The sequence below is a fragment of the Uloborus diversus genome, chromosome 5 (genome assembly GCF_026930045.1).
Source record: "Uloborus diversus isolate 005 chromosome 5, Udiv.v.3.1, whole genome shotgun sequence".
Taxonomy (NCBI): Eukaryota; Metazoa; Arthropoda; class Arachnida; order Araneae; family Uloboridae; genus Uloborus; species Uloborus diversus.
Genome location: NC_072735.1, coordinates 177,303,019 through 177,316,790, shown reverse-complemented (window position 1 = coordinate 177,316,790; position 13,772 = coordinate 177,303,019). Strand labels below are relative to the sequence as shown.

At 34.5% G+C, this 13,772-nt stretch overlaps 1 non-coding gene across 1 annotated transcript; it reads right to left on the bottom strand.

The window, feature by feature from the left end:
• Positions 1 to 290: 290 nt before the first annotated feature.
• Positions 291 to 380, bottom strand: Trnaw-cca (transfer RNA tryptophan (anticodon CCA)). Its single transcript is given in 2 exon segments — positions 291 to 326; positions 345 to 380. It is a non-coding gene; the product is annotated as a tRNA-Trp (tRNA).
• Positions 381 to 13,772: the final 13,392 nt, after the last annotated feature.

Below are 13,772 nucleotides of genomic sequence, written 5' to 3'. Positions count from 1 at the left end.
ATGGTCGAAATGGACTCAGCACACCTCAAAACGTTCGAATCCGTCAAAATTCGAAATTCGAAAATTTGCACGAATCCAATACTTTCTTCGATGTATTAGATATAGAAGAAAGTAAAAATCAAAATACTGCCGACCCGAAAGGGATTTGAACACGCACTGAAGAATATTTTCAAAAAGAGTCATTCTAGTTTTGAGACTTCGTAAAGTTTTTATTCAACCAAAAGCACACAATCCAGTACAAAATATAAAAAAACAGCTATCGAACACTATTATAGAATAATTAAAAATTTTGATCCGGACGTGATTTGAACACGCAACCTTCTGATTACACCAATTTTAAACTGCTGGAGTCAGACGCGCTACCGTTGCGCCACCGAGTCTTATTAGGCGGGGGAATTAGACGTGAGGAATCAATAGTACCTTAAAAATGACAGAAATTTTCAAAGCACTATTTACAATTACAAATATGATGAGACCAATTTTGTTTAAAAGTAAGCGTATTCCTCAACAATGGAGTAGTTTTCCTCAGTTAAAAGTAGTACTTTATTTTTGTCACTGAAATTAATAGAATTAAGCAAAAAAAAAAAAAAAAAAAAAAAACGTGGGGCCAGGAAATACTTTCATTTTTCCACCACGTTTCCACGTTATGATAATCAAGAAGCGAGTTAAAATTGCGCTCTACGCTTGCTATCAACCATATCGTTGCCAACACGCGTGAGTAAACACACGAATTAAATATTTTGCTCTGTGAATGGCAACACTGAATGACATTCCATGATTTGTGATGTCTTTGGACAGAAGCATAAACAATAAAAGCGCACCGATTTAAGTAATTTTTTAAAAATACTAAAGTTAAACAAATAATTTAAAAAATGGTCAGATCCTAGGTTTTTAAGCATGCTCTTTCAGAGAAAAATACTTTTAAAATTTTGGAAATGACGCCATTGCAACATGACGTGTGATTTCACGTTCAAAGATAATCGCTACATCAATTTCTAAAAAATATTTTAGTTTAGAGAGAGGAGGGAAATGTAAAATTAGTTTTCAGAGCAACGTTACAATGTTGAATTGAATTCAAATAAAATTGATTTTTCACCGACTAGAAAACGAGCTTATAAATTTAAAATTTTCTCTCCTTTTTCCACAAATTGTCATATATATTCATTCTTAGTTTTGTATAACTTTCCTTCACGAAAATATCTGCCACGCGCGAATTAGAAATTTAACTTTACATTTAATTTCAATTACGTAATCCAAAATCGCAGACGATACTTCAAAAATAAAGATAAGCCTCGTTTTAATGTATGAAATCAACTTAAAAGGAAGAATTAGGGGATGTTCTATAGTTATCCCATAAAACCTATGGGCAAAGAACATATTGTAAAGCTTTTTGAGGTCTTAAAATGCCGCAAAAATCAATTGAATATGATTTTTTTTTCTCTCGGATTACTCGCAAATCAATGGTTTCTGTGTAAATTTAGAATAAAAATCCTGGAACACTTTCTTTCTTTCTTTTTCTTTTTTTTTGGATGCACCTTTGCAACAATGAAAAGGTAGCCTATGTTCATAATACCAAATACACACCATTTCTGTAATTTTTTCCATCCCATTTTTCGGCTGCTCTAATAAATCAGAGCTTTTTTCTTTTTTACATCCCCTACACCCCCCCCCCCCCAAAAAAAAACACCCCTGACAATGTGCATTAATTGTGCATGCAAAATTTTTCGATGATCGATTAAGTAAGACGTGAAAGAATTGCAAAAAAAAAAAAAAAAGGAAAGAAAAGAAAAAGAAATAAACAAACAAAAAAATGTACAAACAAACTCACTTTCTCATTAAAAATATTTAAGTTAAGATTATTCGTAGTGAAGACTTTTTTTTTTACTTTTTAGTAGTACTCAGTTCAAACTTAATAACTGCAAGTAAGAATTTAGTCATTGCTGTAATGCTAATTTTAAAGTTAAATAAATTTAAATTATAAGAAAAAAATTACGCTTGCCTCGTGTAACTAAAGCAATGCAAAGTTTTTTAGTTAAAAAAAAATAATAAGAAAAATAATGCTTATGATCCAGGAATAATTGGTTTTAATTTTCTCAATTAAAAGAAAAATGAGCTAAGAGATGGCAGCAGTATCGCTTGCGTAGGAACAGCGAAGTGATGAAAAACACATTTTTCTTTTAATATGCATCAACACGTCTATGAAATTATTATGCATTTTTATGCAATATACGGATACGATTTTTTTGCATTATCTATTCAAAATGACATTTTACAGTTTATTATTAAAAATTGTGAGCAATTTTTTTTTCAAAAACCGCATTTTTCTGCATATATATATATATATATATATAATTTCTTTTCTAAAAACAGCAAAGGAACTTATTTTTGCGAACTGTAACTTTCGAGAAAATAAAAATATCGGTGATTTCGTGAGCTGAAAATTTCTTAAACTGAAAATTTCACGAATTTTATATGCACAGAATCGAAAGTTGAAAAATCCGCTGCAAAAAATATTCCGCGATGCTTTTGGGGTTAAGAACGGGCTGGCGATCAAATTTTCTGTCATTGCTTTCGTTCACTCTTGTTAATTTCGTTCAAATCCTCGTCTTTTTGGCAATTTCATTTTTAGCTAAATTACTCTTAATGTTGTTGTTGTCGTGTCTATATGGAAGCTAGATATAGAACCAACAGCGTTGAAAATCAGAATCAGAGTAGGAATCGGTTCTTCAAATCAGTTCTGGAGCACTAGGTCTATTGTAGAAAAGTTCCTATACAGGTGCTCTATGTTTAAAAGGAGAAGCCAAAATGGCTTGGCAGTCAAATGAATGTCGCGCGATAGATTTCTAGAGCTCTTGGAGACATCTGGGATGACAGGTTTTGCAAAATGTTTATTTAAAACTAGAAAGTCACCCGTCAAAGTACGAAGGGTGAAAATTTCTTCTACTCTTCTTATATTTGAACAAAGCAATTGCCTGTTTGGTGATAGTTGAAATTGTAACCCTAACTCCAATGGACAGCGTTCATTGTTGACCCCTTTTTCGTTTCTTCATTCCCCTGAAATGACGCAGTCTTACCAGTAAAACGGTTAAGTTACCGGATCCAGTTCAACCTTGTCACAATAAAGCCTTTTCCTGCATGTTAAACATTACCAAAACACATTATCAAATGATCATGCCGTGGTGCGAGTTTCATTGTTGAAACACGAGGGTTACTCGATCATCGGCTATTATTCATATACCCACACAACATAAACTGGTGGAATAGACGTTGAAAAATGGCCGAATCTGGTCGAAACACTCGTCTACAACTGATCTAAAAACAGTCCCTAACTCGTCGAAATGTCCCCTCAGAACAGTCGAAAGTCCTCTTATACAAGTCGAAAAGACGACTACAATGGATGAACTAGTATGTTGTGGCCATCACGAAACTTTCTTCTATATTTTACCTTTTTCTGATCCCTCCCCATGCTTGACGAGGAAGCAATATTCCTAACAAAAACAAAATGACACATGCAAAAACTTGACGACCATCCCAATGTCTGAATTATTGTAAAAACAAAACAAAGAGCGAAAATTGAAAGTTACTTTAAAAGCCTTACTTGAATTAATTACAAATATTTTATTTATTAACAAACATAAGATGGCAACAGTTAAAAATTTTAAATCATTGAGATAATATTTCCGATCATTTCCATTCAATTAAAATCACGAGAAATACGCAGACGACAATCTATTACGATTTATCTTTCTTATTGTTGCATTAATAAAACTATTTTTATTCAAAAAAAAAAAAAAAAAATAAATAAATCAACACCTCTTAGAGCGATTGGAGTCGAAATTGAACCAAAGCCTGTTTACGTATGGATTCACATATATTCCAAATTTCAACCAGAACGTAGCATTACTTCTTGAGATAGGGCACTCACAATGGAAAAAAAGAACGGGCGATTGCGCTACCCCCCTTTTTACTTTCTTCTATATCTAATACATAGAAAAAAGTATTGGATTCGTGCAAATTTTCGAATTTCGAATTTTGACGGATTCGAACGTTTTGAGGTGTGCTGAGTCCATTTCGACTATTTTTGGAAAATGTCTGTCTGTCTGTGTGTGTGTATGTATGTGTGTGTGTATGTATGTGTGTATGTGTGTGTGTCACGTCTGTGTGTGACCAGTTTTTTGTGGCCGCTCTACAGCAAAAACTACCGCATGAAATCGAACGAAATTTGGTACACATATGTGCCCTTATGTGAACTTGTGCCCATTGGTTTTTGGCGCGAATTCCTCCAAGGGGGGTGGAGCAATGGGACGTTTTTTGAGTTACGCGTGCTTGCTATTCCTCAGGAAGTAACTGGCGGAATCAGACAAAATTTGGTCCATATGTTGTCATTAACAGGAACAGGTGCTGATTCAATTTTGGTGTCAATAACTCAAACGGGAGTTGAGCTATGGAACGTTTTTTGTCGTCGATTGTGACTGCTGTATCTCAAGAAATAATGAACAGAATGAAAGAAAAATTTATCGGCAAGTAGTCCTTAGTGGGTATAAGAGCTGATTTTATTTTGGTGTCAACAGCTAAAAAGGGGGTAGCGCAATCGCCCGTTCTTTTTTTCCACTGTGAGTGCCCTATCTCAAGAAGTAATGCTGCGTTCTGGTTGAAATTTGGAATATATGTGAATCCATACGTAAACAGGCATTGGTTCAATTTTGACGCCAATCGCTCCAAGAGGTGTTGATTTTTTTTTTTTTTTTTTTGAATAAAAATAGCTTTATTAATGCAACAATAAGAAAGATAAATCGTAATAGATTGTCGTCTGCGTATTTCTCGTGATTTTAATTGTATGGAAATGATCGGAAATATTATCTCAATGATTTAAAATTTTTAACTGTTGCCATCTTATGTTTGTTAACACATAAAATATTTGTAATTAATTCAAGCAAGGCTTTTAAAATAACTTTCAATTTTCGCTCTTTTGCTTTGCTTTTAAAATAATTCAGACATTGGGATGGTAGTCAAGTTTTTGCATGTGTAATTTTGTTTTTGTTGAAAATATTGCTTCCTCGTCAAGCATGGGGAGGGATCAGAAAAAAAAAGAAAAATATAGAAGAAAGTTTCGTGATGGCCACAACATACTAGTTAGCTGTTGACACCAAAATAAAATCAGCTCTTATACCCACTAAGGGCTACTTGTCAAAAAAATTTTGTTTGATTCCGTTCGTTATTTCTTGAGATACAGCAGTCACAATTGACGACAAAAAACGTTCTATAACTCAACCCCCGTTTGAGCTATTGACACCAAAATTGAATCAGCACCTGCTCCTGTTAGGGGCAACATATGGACCAAATTTTGTTTGATTCTGCCGGTTACTTCCTGTGGAATAGCAAGCACGCGTAACTCAAAAAACGTCCCATTGCTCCACCCCCCTTGGAGGAATTCACGCCAAAAACCAATGGGCACAAGTTCACATACGGGCACATATGTATACCAAATTTCGTTCAATTTCATGCGGTAGTTTTTGCTGTAGAGCGGCCACAAAAAACTGGTCACACACAGACGTGACACACATACACACACACACACACACACACACACACACACACACACACACACACACACACACACACACACACACAGACAGACATTTTCCAAAAATAGTCGAAATGGTCTCAGCACACCTCAAAACGTTCGAATCATTCGAAATTCGAAAATTTGCACGAATCCAATACTTTCTTCTATATATTAGATATAGAAGAAAGTAAAAATGGTGGAATTAGATCAATAATGGACGATATCCATAGCGCTAGGTAACGTTACCAAACACAGTTATAGATAATCTAAAAAACGTCTTTTAGGTGCGATTATTAACTCAGCACACCTTTTTTTTTTTTAAATTCTGGACTCTTAATTGTAATGTTTATACGACACATTACATTTTCCTTAACCTTTTAACATTCATACATTTTTGTCTAATCTGCCAGTTCAATTTTTTAGTACTTATTGCAATTACTAAACTTAAAACCTTATTTTCAATTTTTCATGTGAGCAAGCTTATCTTTTTATCCAATAGTCTTATTTCCATACATCATTTTGAAACAGAAATCAACAAGATGAATAAGCTTACCGAAATCAAGGCGCTATAAAACAGACGCTAAAATATCAGAAGTAATAAGCGGTGCTGCTCAACGTACGTTGAAGCACGTGCTTCAACACTAATACCATAGCAACAAAAGTGTTGCCAAACATGTCAATTAATTATAAATATCATCATTGTCATTAATTTTTTTTAAAATAAAGTTCTAAAGCCCTTTAACCGTTATTCTTTGAACTATTTTTAATTCACTTTTTGCAGCAATTAGCACCACCACAATACGCTCTCACCCATCACTGTTTGTGTTGATTCTACTGGACACTTCTATTCGACGCTTAGTAGACGACCCAAGTGGATTATCTAATTTACGTCTGTAAAGGATAACTAATAGACGTCCGTCCAATTATAGACGCTTAATAGAACATCTAGAAATAACGTTTATTAGTCGTTGAATAGATATCATCTTTAGATGTAGAAGAGTATAGATGAGTTTTAGATGAGTTTCGACGAGAAATAGTCGTTTTATAGACGAGTGTGCTGCGTGGGTGAGGATTCTACTCTTCGCTGCTGCGTTGGCTTCCTCCAATTTTTGGAGACTGATCCAGATCACGAACTTCTTCGGCAATTATGTCAGCGCGCTCGGTCTAGGAAGATTGGGCGCCGGGAACATTGGGCGCCGAGCATTTTGGGCACCGGGAACATTGGACCCCGGGAACTTTGGGCGCAGGGCATATTGGGTGCCGAGCATATTGGGCCCAATGTTCCCGGTGCCCAAAGTGCTCGGCGCTCTATGTTCCCGGCGCTCAAAATGCTCGGCGCCCTAAGTTCTCGGCGCTCAAAGTGTTCGGCACCCAATCTTCCCATTTCGCAGCGCGCTTGTGGAGGCGAGGGATTCGGGGCAACATGATTTGTTTATTTGACTAAGAAGGATGTTTATGACTTGTATTAGGTTTGTATTTCCATTCATTAATGGCCTCCAAGAGCAGATCTTGGGTCCGTGAAGATGACCAGTCCCTTCGTTCTTCGTTGAATAGTTAGGATACTGAAGGATTCTTTAATTACGATGTTTTCGCTACTAAAATTCGAAGTGAGATGACGAATAGGAATTTTCTGTTCAGTTTTAGTTTCAGTAGGGGGGGGGGGGGGAGAGAAGAATACCTGCACCAAATTATCATCTGTAATCATAATTACTTAGTTATCTTTGGAGAGTCAACTGATTATGTCCGAGTCGTTCTGTAATAGAAATTGAGCCTGTTCCTGCTTTGAGGAATGCTGAAGTAGATTTAAGTGAGTCTTGACTTTTGTTGGTGGTTCAGTGTAGAGAGAAGGTTCCAGAAGAACATCTATAATTAAATGATCTAGAAGGATCATCTTCCTGATGATGTCACTGTTAGACTGTTGTTAACGATCTGTGAAGTCTATTCGATCTAATTCCTAGGGCTGAACGCTATTGTTACGCGGTCGATACAACTTCAAACTTTATTCGAAATGACGATTTCCATCTTGATAAAAACACAATATTTACAAATATTAACAATAGAGCAGGTAACAATTGCAAACATCCAGAAATTAATCGGATATCGTTAAACACTGTGCATTACTCAGTACATCACATCACGCATTTAAATCCAAAATACGTGAAAAGAACATTAATTCGAAAATCACAGCGTAAGCGTTAATACAGTCACAGACAGCAGTGAAAAACGAGACGAAACAGTTAGAAAGCAAACTAACTCTCTCCCCCATTCACAGGATACACGGCGTTTTATGCCGCTTTGGGAAGTTCGACAAAATTCTATTTCTTTCTGAATGTCTTCAGTCTCAAACACTATTAGTCCAGTCATTATAGTAAGTTCACCTCGGAATTCGAGATACCCAGCTGTAAGTCTGTAAATACTTGCATATTGACACCCTAAACACAACTATTAAATTTCAAGGTCAAAGGTCACAAAAATCGTTTTTTTTTTTTTTAAATATTTCATTTGCTATGGGTTTTTTGCTATTTGTATTTATTATCAATATTGTAGAATACCAAATTCTCTACAAATTTTGTTTTAAAAAAACTTTTTATACGGTGAACCGTTTTCGAGATAGAGGGCGGAGAGCGCGCGGTCACAGGATCACTTCAGGTCAACCGGTGCCTCTGGTCGAAAACGCGCCATATACAGTTGATAAACTATCGATAAATCAATGATTATAAATTTTTGTCAATTTTTATTAACTATTATATAATATTTTATCATTTTTTTCCTAACCTATCCACTTTTTATTCAGTATTAATTTACTTAACAACACTTACCTGCCCATGTAATTGCAGAATTGTTAATGAAAATATAGGAATTATATTTGAATTTTAACCTAATTAATATTAATAACTTCTTACATGATGAAAAAAACAAACAAATAAATTATGAATTAATATTTTTATTAAAAAATATCATTCAATACATTTGTTTTTTCTAAAAGTAAAAAAATGGAATAAAGGGTACAAAAACTACAATTCATAATTTTAATCATCTTCTTCCTCTTCATCGTCGTCTTCCGGCTGCTGGTAAATTTCAAACTGGTCTTCATTATCGTCTTCAACGACATTTGTCTCAAGTTCTTCCATGATTCCGGGATCAAAGGTTCCATCTTCGTTAATGTCGCTCTGATATGGTAGAGCATTGAGACAAGCTTGCCCATTACATTGGCCACAAGCTGAAGAGAATTGCAAGCCCGCTTTCCTGCATCCGCATCGCGAACCACAACCACTCTTGCAGTTGCAGAAAATTGTATTTAGCGAATGTTCTAGAGCAAGTGGTAAATTGTCATGATAGACTCCAGAAAATCGTTTCGCATTGCCCAACCCCATAGCTGGGGTTCCAAATCATGCTCTAACCAAGTTTAAACTTGATAATTTACACGTTTGAAATGTTGATGAGCAGCTGCACTTGTTGGTGGAACATATAACAATACAATACAATTTTATAAAATTTGCAGGTTTTAAAGAAGATGCACTTAATTATTTCCTATTTGAAATGTCATTAGTGTAAATGGGAATATAATTATATTATGATTTAAGTTTTTCCTTTAATTATTTTATAATTTTAGGAAACGGTTGTCAGTATTATTGAATAGATATAGATTTAATGCATGAAGAAAATGATAAAATATAATATAATAGTTAATGGAAATTGACAAATATTTACAACCATTGATTTATCGATAGTTCATCAACTATATATGGCGCGTTTCCGACCGGAGGCACCGGTTCACCTGAAGTGAGTCTGTGACCGCGCGTTCTCCGCCCTCTATCTCGAAAACGTTTCACCGAAAAAAAAAAATTCTTTTTAACAAAATTTGTAGAGAATTTTGTATTCTATAATATTGATAATAAATACAAATAACAAAAAACCCATAGAAAATGAGATATTTACAAAAAAAAAAAGCGCAAAAAAAAAAAGATTTTGTGAACTTTGACCTTGAAATTTAATAGTTGCGTACACCCTACCATATGTAGGCTTTGAGACAACTTTTAGAGTGTCAATATACAAGTATTTACAGACTTACAGCTGGGTATCTCGAATTCCGAGATTCTTACCTAATTTAAACTTAAATGACTGGACTATATATTTTTATTCCATTCACAAATCTTATCAGGGGACCATATACGTCATTCGAATGTAGGAGGGTTGTATGTTATTATAAAAAACTACTTGCAGGTTAAGTTACTACGATAATTTTAGATAAAAATTAATGAAACAAACGCCAAATTTAGCCAGATTACAACAAATTAATCATGAAAATTATTACTACTTACAGAATTTGTAACACTATTTTAAGCTAACACTCATTCCCTCATTGTAGCTTCTGATTGTATTTGTAAATTTTCTGTTGCAAGTTTACGTCTTCTTTCTTAGGAGATAAAACAACTTTCGCGTTCAGTTTTAAGGTTTTTTGTGGAGAAGATATCATCGATAATTATTTTTGATACTCGATACTCAGTAGAATTGCGGAGTCGGACTTATCTTGGCATAAAGGAGTCGGAGTTGGAGTCGAAGGCTTTAAATTTTCGAGAGTCGGAGTCATTCATTTCCTCTCCTTGTCTAAATTGTTGCCAAAGCTACGAAGTCAGAGTCATGGAGTTGGGAGTCCGACTAATTTTCGGGTACCGTCGACGGATTCGGAGTCGACTTCTGTAAAACTCTAGGATTCGGAGTTGCGAGTTGGTCATCAAGAGCTGTTTCCAACAAAATTTGTTTGAAGGTCATCAAGAGCTATTTCCAACAATATTTGTTTGAAGTAAATTCGCCTTTAAGTTCGTGATCTATATTGACTTTTAGTTTCCCCGTAGGCGCTAATGTTAAAGGATTTGGATTTGATCTGTTCAAATTTGAACGGAAGATTCTTCAAATCAAAAAGATATTTTCTATCCATGTTCTTCATCAAAAAAACCTTTTTCCTACGAAGTTTTTTGAAGCAAATTCGTCTCTAAGTTCGGGATTTAAATTTGCCTTAAATTTTCCCGCAGGCATTAATGTAAAGTTTTTTTTTTTGAACTGTTCATAAATTGAACAAAAATATGTTCAGATCAAAAAATGAAGTATGGGAATAAGGTATCCTCGCGAGATCCTTCGAATAAAAAAATGTGTTCAAAGCGGACTGCTCATTCAAAAGTTATTGGGGGGGGGGGGGGACAGACAGACCGACGGGCATTTTCCCCCTTTCACTGCCCTACTTTCCAATTTTTAATATTTTGATATTTATTTAATTATTTTATTATTATTATTATTTTTATTTATTAATTTTTTTTTTACATTTATTTTCGTTTCTCGCGATATTTTAAACACGCATTAACAAGTCTTCTTTCATGCGTTTTTCTTCTTTCTCTGACTTTTACTGGGAGATTAGGCTAAAAAGGGAATTAATAAACTTAAAGAAAAGAAATTCGAATTACGTAAATGTAGACCGCAGCGTTCAGCAGTAGTAAACTAGCCTTACGCGACATTTAAAATAAGCTCAAGGCAAATAAAGTTTAAAAGTTGTATTAGAGTTTACACCTATTCCATAAAAGGATAACAAAGGAGAAGATTTAAAATAATAATGATAATAATAAGTCTATAAATATCGGTACATTTTTATTTTTCTGTTATTTAAAGGAAACACACACACACACACAATGAGCAAAAACAGTCCAATTAACACATACAATAGTATATTATAATTATGTAATGATATATTTAAACAAGCGGCTTCAAGCTGCTCTGTAAAAAAAGTTAAATAATTTTTTCAATTTCAGATTTTAATTTCAGATTTATTGGCTTTATGCAATATTCTACATTTTACGTATAAACAACTCCATGTTACAGAATACATTATTTTTTTTATCACTTTACTTACAGTGATAACCGCTTACAGAATTTGTTTGTGACCTTCAAGTTATATCGGATCTCAAAGAAAAATATCTTCGTCCCCCTATGCAATTTTTCAGTGTTTACAGGAAAGTTGCGTTGGTTAAAATCTACGTTCTTCAAAATACTTTTGAGTCAAAAAGTCATTTCATGTCAAGTGACTTCATCCGAATGGGATGAAATCAAATTTATAACTTCCAAGAATCAAATCCGGAGATACAGGGTCTCCGAATAAAGAGCTTTTCCGATTCTGAGTCACAACTGACTTCAACTGTATTTATGTCGAGGACTGCATATTAAGTGCCTTGCCTCCATTATTTTTTTATACCGATAGATGGCAGCACCATCACCGGATCGAACAGTTAATGAGAATTTAGAACTAGTCCAGGAGTTAATAGCTACCTGGTGCTAGCACCCCCAGAAGTATCGTTTCACTTGGAGGACATTGAGACCACGAGCATATTTAACGTCGCCTAGTCCCCTTTAATGACGACGGTGGATCTTCGACCATCGAGGTTCGAACTCAGGACCCTCTAGCCCCGAATCCGACACTCTACCAATCGGGCTACCACGGCCCCTAAAGAGTTTTTAAACGGCGGATCAGCTTTTTGCGACAAATTGCCATATTTAGGCAAAGGTTGCTGAAACTTTTATCACGCTGAAAGCTTGAAATTTCTGGAGCTTCAAGTACACTCGGCTGTGCATACATTCAAGTATTTTCGTGAGTTTGAGCTTATTACATTGTGAAAAAGCTCGGTGGTGAATTTTTTTCCTGGATTTAGGTTGTCATAAATCTGAACAAACATAATTTAAAGGCTCATACTTCTTGATTCTATCGTCAAAATGCCTGTTTTTAATGGGTTACAGTTGCAGAGCTTAAATGTCTAATTTTAATAAGGCATTGTCATCCAAAGTGGCTATCAAAATCGTTCGAGTGAAAAATAGCCTATTTTCAAAGCATTGTAGCCCAAATGCGTCACCTTCCACTTTTTTTTTTTTTTTTTTGTTAGGACCATTAGAAAGAACACTATTTCCTTTAAAGATAGACGATTTTATTTTTGGTTTATTTTTATGTCGATGGTGTTCTTTGAGATAAGATTGAATACTGCTTCTCGATTACAAGAAAAGTTCTACAATGTATGAAGGGTAATGATTGCCATGGAAACCGGTCTATAGTAATTTTACAACTATCAGTCCTAAGTAGTTTTTTTATTATTTTAAAAAGTTAGTTTGCAAATTAAGAGTGACAGAAACAGAAAAATATCTTGTTCTGAAAACAGACTGATACACTGATGTGTTTTTTTGTTCCTCTGTTATTTGATTTTCTAACTAACTGTCAAAAGAAGAATAAAAAACCAATTTTAAATAATAATAGTTTTAAAATTACTATAAACCGGTTTCCACGACAGTCATCATCCGTTATTTATTTATTGTAAAACGAGCTGTTGTCGTGAACGATAAGCTGTATTTCAAGGTAATTTTTTTCATCCCTAACTCAAAGAACACCAAAGAACGCCACTCAAAGAAGAAAGCTTTTCTTCAAAGGAAAAAAAAATCTGTTATTTCTAATGGTACAAACGAAAAGAAGAAGCATGCGTGCTACATAAAAGTTAATGAACTCAAACTCACGAAAAAAAAAAACAAGAAAGTAATTACAACCAAAAGTACTTGGAAAAATAATAAATAACAGATAGACTTAAATTGAAGAAATCAAAATTCGATGTGAGAATCAAACATGTCAATGTGGATTTGCCAAACTTTCAATGATGTTGGGATGCTGTTTACCACCTTTTTTGGTGCGAAATGGTTTGTGCAACCCAAACTTCTGCAATTAAGCCAAAATGAGCGACCAATAATGAATGGGGTTGTTTCCTCCAGTCAAAAATGCTACTTTTAGTCACTAAAGTTGATAGAATGAAAAAAAAAAAAAAAAAAACATGGACCCAGAAAATACTTTAATTTTTCCAACAGTTATTTCTTAATAATTTTTTTAAAATGTCCGATTTTTCAAACAAGGCATGGTCTTTATGACAACACAAATTGATGAACTTAGGCGCGCATTCCAATGACGCACTGAATATTTACGCTTGCTGTCTACCGTCTTTCACGATATGATAATTCAGAAGCGAATTAAATATTGTGCTCTACGCTTGCTATCAACCGCATCGTTGCCAGTACAATAGAATAAAGAAGTGCATTAAACATTGTACTCTGCGCAGATGGCAACAGTGAATAGCAGTTCATAATTTGTGCTATGCGCCGAGGCGTAAAAAATGAAATTGAGTCTGCGCAC